This window comes from Papaver somniferum, unplaced genomic scaffold, assembly GCF_003573695.1.
Source record: "Papaver somniferum cultivar HN1 unplaced genomic scaffold, ASM357369v1 unplaced-scaffold_132, whole genome shotgun sequence".
In the NCBI taxonomy this organism is placed as follows: Eukaryota; Viridiplantae; Streptophyta; class Magnoliopsida; order Ranunculales; family Papaveraceae; genus Papaver; species Papaver somniferum.
Genome location: NW_020622381.1, coordinates 13,159,400 through 13,173,061, shown reverse-complemented (window position 1 = coordinate 13,173,061; position 13,662 = coordinate 13,159,400). Strand labels below are relative to the sequence as shown.

Sequence of the window (13,662 nt, the reverse complement as noted above, 5' to 3'; positions counted from 1 at the left end):
ATCTCAACTCTCTCACATAAATTTGATTTTTCTACTAATTCGCCACTAATAATTTAATGTTTAATCAATCCTTAAAATTCATAATTAATCAATTTTAATCATAATCATTTACACTAATTATATAAGGGTAATTATGTCATTCTCAAAAATGGTGGATGAAGGGTGATATTGTTTTTTATTTAGTGATCCTATTTTGACATTATCTAATATTCCTCAAAAAAATTTAGTATTCCCCAAAATAGATTTGGAATTAAAAGAAGTTGGATCGGTTTAATCCTTTTTGCTGTTTAGGCAAACAATGCTTTAAACTACAGGTGGCTGCTAATCAGAAATTGTCAATGCAACCACTCCTTAAACTGCTGCCCAATTTGTGGAGACAGCAGGATGTTGGGAATTTAGTTGTCTTTTTTGATTAGTTTACATTTTTGCCTGTTAGTTGAAGAACATATCTTGAATGCAGGTGAAATATGTGACATTAGCTATTGGATAATGTAATTTATTAGTGTAATTCTTGTTAGTCATACACCTTGAGAGTCCGTGGTCAATTTTGCTTGTACTTCTTTTCAGAAACAACATACAGGTGTATGAGCTGCAAGGAGACACCTGACCTTGTATTCAGATGGGTCATTTTATCATCTTCCTTTGAATCATTCCTCAAATGAGAAGTAAGTTCTGGGGTTTTAAAGGCAGATAGATAGTCGGTGCAAACGTTCTTCCCTTTCATCTCTTTGTCGATAGATGGTGGGGAAGACAACATCACTACCTAACCAAATCCAAACTGCCAATCTACAAAAATCTAATTCAAGAGAGATCCGGTCTTTTACTCAACCAATTAACATCACTCTAAACTAATTAAAGAAAGAGGTAAAAAAAAAAAAAAGTTCCATTTCCATTGATTTAGGAAGGTGGAAGTGGAAGCTGTTTTTCATGAAAATTCTCAACACTTCTATGGTTCCCACAATCTTTTGCTGCCCTACTAGTTATATTGCAGGAAATTGGATCCAGGGAACGAGCTTTGCAGGAAGTGGTCGACATATATTTTTTTTATTTTGATTTAATTGGACTTTATGTAAATGTTGATAAAAATAAAGTATAAAGTGTCTATGACAAATTTCTTTAAATTTTTAATGTTTAGGTTATGAAATAATCAACAGAATCAAGTTAGACACCACTCGTCACCAATCACTATATACTCTATACCTCCTCCATTCATTCTCTATAAATAGACATCTCATCTGTTTGTTGTTACCAAACTCATCAAAATCAAAACTAAAAATCGTCTTTCAAAAGGTTTCTAACTCATTTGTTTGTCAACCAAATTCTTAATATTCTTATTGTTCTGATTCAGTACTGATTAACTGCTTTTGGTATCCCAATTTTTAAGACCCATTTTCTCACTTAGTGACGGAAGAATTCAAAGCTTGAGTTTTAAAAGGCTTTCATAGTTTCATTTATATATTTCTCTGTTTTTCCTCTGTTTTTCTCTGTTTTGCATACTCTCATGGCTTCTCAAGAAGTCTTAATCTCAGCTGCAAATGAAAACACAACCATGAAAACATGTTTTGAATTATTAGATGGTAATTTAAGTTCTGATGGAATTACATTGCTTTCAGAAGTTCCTGATAACGTCTCTTTCATCCCCTTTTCATCGCTTTCTCATTCTTCTGATGCTTCACCAGCCATTCTTCAAAGAGTTCAAGACTCATCTTATAAAGGTGGGTTTCTTGGGTTTTCTAAAGAGGAGTCATCAGATAGGTTGATGAATTCTTTGGGAAAGTTCACAGATAGAGATTTTCTAAGCATTTTTAGATTCAAAATTTGGTGGTCTACTATGTGGGTAGGAAACAATGGATCCGAGCTTCAAATGGAATCGGAATGGGTACTCTTAGATGCCCTGAGTTGAAGTCATATGTATTAATCATGCCTATAATCGAAGGGAAATTCAGGTCTGCACTTCATCCTGGTGTAGATGGGCATGTCATGATATGTGCTGAGAGTGGTTCTACTCGAGTTAGAACGTCATCTTTCGACAAAATTGCTTATGTTCATATATCTGATAATCCATACAACTTAATGAAAGAAGCTTATAGCGCTGTTCGAGTTCATATGAATACCTTTAAGTTATTAGAAGAAAAATCAGTCCCAAGCTTAGCAGATAAGTTTGGATGGTGTACTTGGGATGCATTTTACTTAAGCGTCGAGCCAATTGGTATCTGGCACGGGGTGAGGGAATTCTCTGACGGAGGCATCTCTCCGAGGTTCCTTATTATCGATGATGGTTGGCAGAGTATCAGTTTAGATGATGAAAATGTTGGACATAGAACTAATAATGTAACTGAGAAGAAGATACTTAGCTCAAACCGATGTTGCTGGAGATGCACAGAAAATGTAGAGGCACGTATACGATACGCTGTCCTAATGGCAATATCGCCTGCTACTCCGCTGAGATGCTATAGCAGTTGGCGAGTCACCTCCAGGATAGAACTACTGATAGTACCCCTCAATGTAGCATACAAAGAGAGTACCCTTAGAACTTGGCAGTGTTAGCTAAAAACAGAGAAACTAGAAATAAAAACTTATTTTCTGAAAGCAGAGGGAGAGCAGAAGAAGAGATGTTTCTCTGTTGTATGGTCAATGAGCTCAAGACTCCTCCCTTATATAGTGTTTAAGACGTTACAAACGAGAGGAAAAATGCATGCAACAAAACCATGCGTATGACAGAAATACTGGTAATGTTTGGTTGAAAACAGTGTTGCCTTTGTCAGGCTTAGAGCAGTGTGTTGGCTTCATGCGTATGACAGAAATACAGTGTTGCCTTTGTCATGCTTAGAGCAGTGTGTTGTTAAGAAGCCAAGCCAAATACGTTCGGACAAGAAAGCCAAAACAAATATGTACAGACAAGAAAGCCAGGACAAAACATGTACAGACCAAAAGTTTTAGCAAAAAGATAGGATCTAATGAACCCGCACTCGCACCCGAGCCCGAGCCCGAGCCGACCCGACCGACCGGACGGACGGCGGCGGCGTGCGTGCTTCTGTGCGAAGCACCGCGCGTACGGGAAAGGCAACCTTGCCCTAGTCTAGGCCTTCTCCCCTCACACAAAAGTCTAATGACCCAAGGGCCATTCCCTTTTAGCCAATTCTATGGTATTTAAGTCTAAAACTCTTTAGATTTTAGTCTATGTGGGACTATTGTTTTATCTATTCAAATGAAAAAACAAGTAGTGGGCAATAGGTCTAGAGATCAAAACATAGTCCATGCAAATTTGGTATAACAAAGCCGTTTTTTCTAACAATCCCCCACATGAATGATAAAACATATCGACGAAATCCGAGAAAACATAATACATCAATATTAGGCTAAGGTGTCCCAGAGATTGAACCTTAACTTAGTGAGAGGTTACCGGAACTGCTTGTTGTTACGGTGAACACAATGTCTTGAACCGCCAACAGTGAGTGCAATTCAGAAATAACAACCACACTTTGATGTCTCAAAGAAAAAGAAAGCTGCCAAGCTCTTGCCGTTGTGCCCGTTTTGGCCGTGGGCTAAATCCCGGACTTAATGAATGTCTCTAGAGAAAAAGCTCAAATTCTCATAGGAAGCGGCCCCACTTCCAACATCCACATAGGTGAGTCCATTAAGAGTGTCCTGCCACACTCCGCTTTAAGCAAAGTCATGGAACTCATTAAGATCTTGACAGATCATCCTAAAACATGCAGGCAGCACTATCATACGGTTACACCATAGGGAGGGACAAAGATAGTGCTCTCTTGACATCACCAAAAATTAGTTATCTCATTGAACCTTATTCTTGGAGCTCCATTCACAAGGTTGAGTGTCCTTCATGGCGATTTATTCTATGAGCTTGAGTCCCATCCCCTTCGATGTGGATCTAACTACCTCTCTAGATAACCCTTTCGTCAAAGGATCTGCAATATTCTCTTTAGACCTCACAAAGTCTATAGAGATGATACCAGTAGAGAGTAGTTGTTTCACTGTCTTGTGTCTTCTTTGAAGATGTATAGATTTTCCGTTGTATACACTATTCTTTGCGCATCCAATAGCAGCTTGACTGTCACAGTGGATTGCGATCGAAGACACAGGCTTGGGCCAGAGTGGAATTCCCCCAGGAAACCTCGTATCCATTCAGCTTCCTCCCAGCTTTCTCCAAGGCTATAAACTCAGACTCCATGGTGGATCGAGCAATACATGTCTGTTTGGAAGACTTCCATGACACAGACGCACCACCAAGTGTGAAGATGTACCCACTAGTGGATTTGCACTCATCTGAGTCTGATATCCAGTTAGCATCACAGTACCCTTCTAGCACAGCAGGATACTTCCCAAAACTTAAGCAATAGTTTGAAGTTCCTCTCAGGTACCTTGAACTCTGTAGAGAGCATTCCAGTGATCCTGCCCAGGGTTGCAAGTGTACCTGCTTAATCTACTCACAGTAGGCAATATCAGGTCTTGTACAGTTCATTAAATACATAAGACTGCCAATAACACGAGAATACTCAAGTTGATAAATACCCTCACCCTTGTTCTTTTTCAATTTACAATTGGGATCATAAGGAGTAGTTGCAGGTTTAGCATTTTCATGATTAAATCTCTTAAGAACAGTTTCAACATAATGAGATTGACTAAGACTATATCCATCAGACATCTTTCTGATTTTCATCCCTAAGATTACATCAGCAGGGCCTAAGTCTTTCATGTCAAAGTTTTCGTTAAGCATGCTTTTAGTGGTATTAATACTATCAAGGTTACTACCTAATATGAGCATATCATCAACATATAGGCACACAATAACATGAGAATCATCCACAGATTTAATGTAAACACATTTATCAGATTCATTAACCTTGAAGCCATTAGATATCATTACATGATTAAATTTTTCATGCCACTGTTTAGGTGCTTGTTTTAAACCATACAAAGATTTTTTCAGTTTGCATACTTTTCTTCATAACCTTTCACAACAAAACCTTCAGGTTGGTCCATATAAATTTCTTCATTCAATTCACCATATAAAAAAGCAGTTTTAACATCCATCTGATGTATATGCAAATCATAAATAGAAGCAATAGCAATCAGCATCCGGATAGAAGTGATTCTTGTGACCGGTGAATAGGTATCAAAGAAATCTAATCCTTCCGTTGTCTGTACCCCTTAGCTACCAACCTAGCTTTGTGTTTTTCTATAGTTCCATCTGTTCTAAGTTTCCTTTTGAAGACCCACTTGCAACCTATGGTTTTACTACCAGGAGGTAAGTCTACAAGGTCCCAAGTTTCATTTTGTTGAATGGAATCCCACTCATTATTGAAGCTTCTTCCCAGAAGGGAGCTTCCGGAGAGGTCATAGCTTCCTTATAAGTTTGGGGTTCAGACTCTACCGTAAGAGTCACAAAATCTGGACCAAACTTTTCTCTCGGTTCTGACCCTCTTACTTCTTCTAGGTTCGGTTTCAGCATCTAGAGACGGGGGTTGACTAGTCGAAGGAACATCTGAGAGATCATCGCGGACCCTTTTATGAGGTCCAGACCCTAAAGGGAAAATGTGTTCGAAAAACACTCTGGATTCCATTATGGTGTTCTCACCAATTACCATGAACCTATAAGCACTAGTGTGCTCAGGATATCCTAGGAAAACACAATCTATAGTTTTAGGTCCTATTTTGGTTTTCTTGGAACGAGGAGTGGCCACCTTGGCCAAACACCCCCACACTTTAAAGTATGCATAGGACGGTTGTCTTCCTTTCCATAACTCATATGGAGTTTTGTCGGATTTCTTAAATGGAACTCGGTTCAAGATATAGCATGCAGAGAGAATTGCTTCCCCCCACAGGTTCGAAGGTAGCCCTGAACTAGCTAACATAGCGTTCACCATATCTATGAGTGTTCGGTTTTTCCTTTCAGCTACTCCATTCGACTCAGGTGAAGAAGGTGCAGTAGTTTCATGAATGATGCCATTAAGTTTGCAGAATTCTCCTATAGGTATCACATACTCACCGCCTCGGTCCGACCTAAGAGTTTTAATAGTAACACCTCTTTGGTTTTCTACTTCAAGTTTATATAATTTGAAAGCGTCTAAGGCTTCATCTTTACTTCTAAGAAGATAAACCTGACAGTATCTTGAGTGATCATCTATAAAAGTGATGTACCATTTTTTACCTCCTCTAGTTGGTGTTGATTTCAAATCTCCCAAATCCGAGTGGATTAATTCTAGGGGAGTTGTACTACGTTCAACCCTTTTGTTGAAGGGTTTTCTTGCATATTTAGATTCAACACAAATTTCACATTTATGACCTCTGTCAAAGTTTATTTTAGGAATGCATCCTAATTTAGCAAGTCTTTCAATGGATTTGAAATTAACATGTCCTAGTCTATCATGCCAAACATGTGAGGAGTCACAAACATAAGCAGAAGAAGATGCATTGTCATTCAAGTTCAAAGAAAGTACACTAAGCTTAATCATGTTTTCAGTGACATATCCTTTTCCTACGAAGTCACCACCCTTAGAGATTACAACTTTGTTAGACTCAGCTACAAATTTAAAACCTTTCCCAAGTAAGATGGTTTCTGAGATAAGATTCTTGCATATGTCCGGGACGTGATACACGTCATTCAATGCGAGAGTTTTTCCTGAAGTGAGCTTCAATTCAACCTTTCCTTTTCCTACCACTTTAGAGGTAGAAGAGTTTCCCATAAACAATTTATCATCGTCTCCTACTTTGTTATAGGAGTAGAAAGCATTTCTGAACTTACAGACATGCCTGGTGGCTCCAGAATCAAGCCACCAGTCTCTCACATTGGTCACATTAGAGACAAGGTTGACTTCAGACACCATGCCAGTAAAATATCCAGAATCATCTACTACGTTTGCTTTATTTTTCTGTTTAGGATCATTTTTGGTCTTTTTAGGTGCCCTACAGTCTTTGGCCATATGACCAGTTTTCCCACAGTTATAGCAGTCGCCTTTGATGGTGTTTTTGGAGACACCACCCTTTGGATTAAGATGGTTACCTTTGGAGTTACGTTGTTTGTTACGTTTACCATTTTTGCTGGATTCTCCGTGCCTTTTCTTTGACGCAGCATTGTCGTCCAGGACATGAGCTTTGTTGGACATGTCTTTGCTCAGCATCAGGCTTTTGTCCTTGCAGCATAGAAGTTCCTCCACCTGGATCTTTTTTCCCAGCTCCACCATGGTAATTTCGCGATTTTTGTGTCGTAGCCTCCTCTTGTACTCGTTCCATGAGGGTGGTAGCTTTTCAATTACTGCAGATACTTGTAGAGATTCATCAATATGCATTCCTTCAGCAAGAATTTCGTTGATGAGTAGCTGGAGTTCGACGAATTGTTCTACAACAGGCTTTTCATCAGTCATCTTATATTCCAGGAACCTAGCTACCAGGAACTTCTTGCTTCCAGAAGCCTCTGCAAGATATTTTTCTTCTAGGTCTTCCCATAAATCAAAAGCAGTAAAATTCTCTTTTGCATTATAAAAGTCGTACAAGGAGTCATCCAGACAGTTAAGAATGTGGTTTTTGCATATGTAATTCTTCCTAGTCCACATATCCAGTCTATCTTCATAGCCACGGTCATGAAGCCTTCTTGAGGGTCTTTCTAAGGCAACTTCATCTAGCCTTTGGTCTTTTAAGAAGAATAACATTTTGGACTGCCATCGTTTAAAGTCTTTGACACTAAACTTTGGGGGTTTGTCTACAGTACTCTTTCCCATGTTGTTACAAAAAATATAGTAAAGAGGATATTTCCTTTAGATTGTTGGACATAGAACTAATAATGTAACTGAGAAGAAGATACTTAGCTCAAACCGATGTTGCTGGAGATGCACAGAAAATGTAGAGGCACGTATACGATACGCTGTCCTAAAGGAAATATCGCCTGCTACTCCGCTGAGATGCTATAGCAGTTGGCGAGTCACCTCCAGGATAGAACTACTGATAGTACCCCTCAATGTAGCATACAAAGAGAGTACCCTTAGAACTTGGCAGTGTTAGCTAAAAACAGAGAAACTAGAAATAAAAACTTATTTTCTGAAAGCAGAGGGAGAGCAGAAGAAGAGATGTTTCTCTGTTGTATGTTCAATGAGCTCAAGACTCCTCCCTTATATAGTGTTTAAGACGTTACAAACGAGAGGAAAAATGCATGCAACAAAACCATGCGTATGACAGAAATACTGGTAATGTTTGGTTGAAAACAGTGTTGCCTTTGTCAGGCTTAGAGCAGTGTGTTGGCTTCATGCGTATGACAGAAATACAGTGTTGCCTTTGTCAAGCTTAGAGCAGTGTGTTGTTAAGAAGCCAAGACAAATACGTATGGACAAGAAAGCCAAAACAAATATGTACAGACAAGAAAGCCAGGACAAAACATGTGCAGACAAAGAAGAAGATTCTTCTACATGTGTGTAAAACACGTACCAAAAGTTTTAGCAAAAAGATAGGATCTAATGAACCCACACCACACCCACATCCGAACCCGAGCCCGACGGACGACGGCGGCGTGCGTGAAAGGCAACCTTGCCCTAGTCTAGGCCTTCCCCCCTCACACAAAAGTCTAATGACCCGAGGGTCATGCCCTTTTAGCCAATTTTATGGTATTTAAGTCTAAAACTCTTTAGATTTTAGTCTATGTGGGACTATTATTTTATCTATTCAAATGAAAAACAAGTAGTGGGCAATAGGTGTAGAGATCAAAACATAGTCCATGCAAATTTGGTATAACAAAGCCGTTTTTCTAACAATATCCATTAGAAGATGCAAAGAATTTAGTTCTAGGTGGAACTCAGATGACTGCAAGGCTTTACAGGTTCCAGGAGTGCGAGAAGTTCAGAAAGTACAAAAGCGGAACCATGTTGAGGCCTGGGGCACCGTCATTCGATCCTAAGAAGCCAAAGTTGTTGATTGCAAAGGCTATTGAAGTTGAGCATGCAGAAAAGGCTCTTGACAAAGCTATAAAATCAGGAGTTGCTGATTTATCTGAATTGGAATCGACTGTTGAGGCTTTGAAAGCGGAGCTAAACGAGATGTTCGGTGGAGAAGACAGTGATAGCAGTACTATTGTTTCCAATGGGTGCGTTTATATTGGAATGAAGGCTTTTACTACTGACTTGAGATCTGAGTTTAAAGGTTTGGATGATATTTTTGTATGGCATGCTCTTTGCGGAGCTTGGGGTGGTGTTAGGCCCGGTGCAACCCATCTTGATTCAAAGATAGTTCCTGTCACAGTCTCTCCAGGACTTGATGGAACTATGCAAGATCTTGCCGTTGTAAAGATTGTTGAAGGTGGCATCGGACTCGTTCAACCTGATCAGGCCATTGATTTTTATGACTCTATGCACTCTTATCTTGCTGATGCTGGAATTACAGGAGTCAAGGTGGATGTCATTCATGTAAGGGCCCTTACAAACATTTTATTTTTATTTTTATTGCCAAGTCGAGAATAATCTAGATTTTATTTTGAGATGGTGCAGACACTTGAATACGTAAGCGAAGAGTATGGAGGTCGGGTGGAGCTTGCAGAAGCGTATTATGATGGACTAAGTAGGTCGGTTGCAAAGAACTTCAATGGAACAGGACTGATTTCGAGTATGCAACAGTGCAATGACTTCTTCTTCCTTGGTACCAAACAGATATCAATAGGAAGAGTAGGTGAGAATTCAAAATCTAAAGCAGTTTATTTTTTTCATTTTTTTTCTTCTTTAGATGCATTAACATACTGAAGAACTAAAAATACTTGGTATAGGTGATGATTTCTGGTTTCAAGATCCAAACGGCGATCCAATGGGAGTTTACTGGTTGCAAGGAGTTCATATGATCCATTGTGCTTACAACAGTATGTGGATGGGTCAAATCATACAACCTGATTGGACATGTTCCAATCCGATCATTGTAGTGCGACATTTTATGCTGCCTCTAGAGCTATCTGTGGTGGACCTGTTTATGTTAGTGACTCGGTTGGCGGTCACAATTTTGATCTTATAAAGAAGTTGGTTTTTCCTGATGGAACCATTCCCAAATGCCAATATTTTGCTCTTCCTACTAGAGATTGTCTCTTCAAGAACCCTCTCTTTGATAACAAAACCATCCTCAAAATTTGGAACTTTAACAAGGTACACGGATTTTAATCTAAGCACTCCTAGAATATGTGAACTGCGATGATAAAATTTACTGAAGTGTTTCTTTCTTTCATTTTTAGTATGGAGGTGTTATTGGAGCATTCAACTGCCAAGGAGCTGGTTGGGATCCAAAGGAGCAAAGAATCAAGGGCTACTCAGAATGTTACAGGCCAATGACTAGCTCAGTGCATGTTAACGACATCGAATGGGACCAGAATACAGAAGCATATAAAATGTGTGAGGCTGAGGAGTTTGCAGTTTACCTCAACCAAGCGGAGAAACTATTTGCAATGACTTCTGAATCAGGGTCATTTGAAATGACAATTGAACCATCTTCATTCGAGATATTCAGTTTTGTGCCAATCAAGAAACTGAAAAACAATACAAGATTTGCACCATTTGGGTTCACAAATATGTTCAATTGTGGTGGAACCATTCAAGAAATGGACTACTTTGAGGATGAGGCTGATCAAGTTTGCGTGAAAATTAAGGTTAAAGGTGAAGGACAATTCTTAGCTTACTCAAGTTCACTTCCAAAGAAATGTTTCATGAATGGCGTCAATGAATATGAAGTTGGTTTTGAATGGTTTACAGAAGATGGGAAACTGATTTTGAATCTTCCATGGCTAGAGGAGTATGATGGAGAATCTGAAGTTACTTTTGTTTTCTGATTTTTCTTAATCAGGTTGTGTGCTTCCTAATTCTGACTATTTCTTTGGGAGATGTAATTGATTTTTATGTTCTTAATTTATTATTTTATTTTTCTTTTGGTAACTGTCCAATAGTCGAGTTGATTAGACACCTGGTCGAGTCTGTGGTTCGGTAAGGTTAACCGGAACTTTCACCGGCAAAACTAGTTCCCTAAAAAGATGAAAAACCTCGCTTTCCTTATTCGAGTAGATTTCATATTTAGGGTTATTTGCTATATATATATTGTTGCAAATTTCACGTAATAAATTATGATATATATTTTGAACACTATACAACAAAAACTTGCGAAATAATGGAGTTCAGTAGCAAGATTAACACAACAAACCCTGAGGCTAATACTCCGTTATTAACACCCACACAAGATCCACTACGTCCGATCAAACCCCAATATGAAGGTATTGAAGAAATCGAAGACGATATTAGCCGGCAGTTTCGGGAGTTCAAGCGGTTTTTCGTCGTTCCGGGTAATCCTTTTGATCATTACTTTGTCGATTCGGTATCAATAACCAGTAGAAACAACAGTAGTTGTGAAAATATTCTGCAAGAACGAGGAATTTTGCACAAGCATTTACCGAGTTCTATATATGTTAGAGCTTATGAAGAAAGAATAGATTTAATGAGAGCTGTTATTGTAGGTTTAAAAGGTACCCCTTATCACAATTGTCTTTTCTTTTTCGACATACAATATCCGTATGATTACCCTAAGAGCCCTCCAAAACTGCACTACTATTCGAATGGTTTGAGTTTGAGTCCAAATTTACGTGTCAATGGTGAAGTAAGTGTTTGGCATGGTAAAATTGCTTATGAAAAGTGGAACCCTAGCACATCTACGGTTTTAAGTTATCTGGTTTCCATTCAAGATAGTGTTTTGAATTCTAAACCTTACTTTAACAAACCATTTATGCAATATAGAGAAGAGGGCATGTCAAAGACTTTAAGTTATCTATATTCGATTCGTGATTATATCTTGAGTTATAAGCCCCCGTCTAACAAACGGAGTCCGGGAGTTATTTCGGAAGTAGAAGAAGAAAAGTGTCAAGCTTATAACAAAGAAGTTGCATTGTTATCCTTCAAAGCAATGTTATGTACGCTACGAAATCCACGACGAAATTTTAGAGAGTTCATAGGAGGACATTTTAGGAATCAGTCGCATGAGATTTTGATGAAGCTCAAGGAAGTTGCAGATTGTGATGGTGAAGGTAAAATATGTGATCCATTGTTTCTGGAGGTTTTGAATGCGCTCGAACAACTTGGGTCATATTGCGCTCATTTTTTGGTTTACTTGAGTAAGGATCAACGAGAGAAGAAAGACGAATATGAATGGATGAAAAAAGAAGTTAAGAGGAAGAGAGAAGAGGGGTTGGTGGAACGTGGAGTAATTTCGAAAAGAGATCGAGTTAAGGATGGGAATGATCCTTATGGATCAAGTTTTTTAGATAAATGGTTCTCGTTCTTTTGCACTTGAATTGTACAAGTTAGTTTTAAATTGAAGTACTATTGTTTGCTGTTAAAGGCAGCGCCGAACTGCGTAGTGATCATATGGAAGAGAGTTCAGCCCCTGATGCTCTTCTTCCCTTTCTACTTGCTGCAACATAGATTTCCCAAAGTTTTAGGTGACTCGAGTAGTTCTGCTTTTTAGAATTGATTTTGAGATATTTCGATAAGATGACAAAAGAAAAAGAAAAGGCCGATCTAGTAGTGTTTTTGTTTAAATATTTAACACGTAGCAGTAGATTTCTTCAAAGACAAAAAAGTGAATGCATTAAATTTTCCTTTGTCGGTACAAACATGATCATAATTCGTGTTGTTGTGGCATACACCCATGATCCAACATAGGTTGTACTGTATCCAGTTCAACTGATATTAGACTTCTAGTGATGTCAGTTAAATGTTTTAGGCATGGCTAAATTAATGAAGTTCATTTGGTTTATATCATGTAAGATTTATCAAGGCCACATGGAATATCATTTGTGGCTTGCATGAGGTTTCCATTCCATTCCATTTTTTTTTTATTTTTTTCATTTTATACTAAAATAAAATTATTTCAAACATCCAAGTCAACCGATGTTAAGAAACTGGTTGGAATCCTAGCAACAAGCTGGACTCCAACACTTTTCTTTATCACAATCCTAATCTGTAAAAAAAAAAAAATACATTTCTTTGCACCAACATCAAACCTAAACAAATGATTATGCAGCCTCTTCAAGAAATCAAGTGTGTTTTCACCAAGTTCACCAAACGTCGTAAAAGCCAAGGTGCCAAAACCATACCCTTGACCCAGACATTTATCAAAACATTTTTTTCCTTTTGCAAGGCAAGTAATAACATTGCTCAAAGTTAAGCCAAGCCGAAAAGCACGAACCCCTCCATTGATAAAGGACGAAACCCCAGTCACATCTAGACACATGTCCCGACCATTATCCCAATTGTAGACTAAAATATACGCAGGACGTAAGGCACTACCATCATTGGCGAAGAAACCTTAAGGCAACTTCTTTCCTAGCTGGAACACCTGTTCAGAAAAACATGTCAGCAATGGAGTCACGCACAAGGTCATGTCGGAATTTAAGACCAACCTCATGAGAACAATGTAAGGCGTGATCCCCATAACAATCCATGTCACGATCACGGAATGCACATTGGTTGTCATCAGAAAATAATGGGATACCCAAGCGATAATACAAGACATCACTAAATTGTTGCGCCCCCACATGCTGATTGAGATTCTCAATTGGTAGAGCTTTGAGAAAGTCCTTAGCATGTTCGGATTTGTTGCGTTGCCACAAAGCACAAATGCGTGTAGACATAGAAAAAA

The 13,662-nt window shown here is 38.6% G+C and overlaps 1 pseudogene; it reads left to right on the top strand.

Moving 5' to 3' along the window:
• The first annotated feature begins 1,501 nt into the window (after nucleotides 1-1,501).
• On the top strand, nucleotides 1,502-10,807 carry LOC113332834 (annotated as a pseudogene).
• Nucleotides 10,808-13,662: the final 2,855 nt, after the last annotated feature.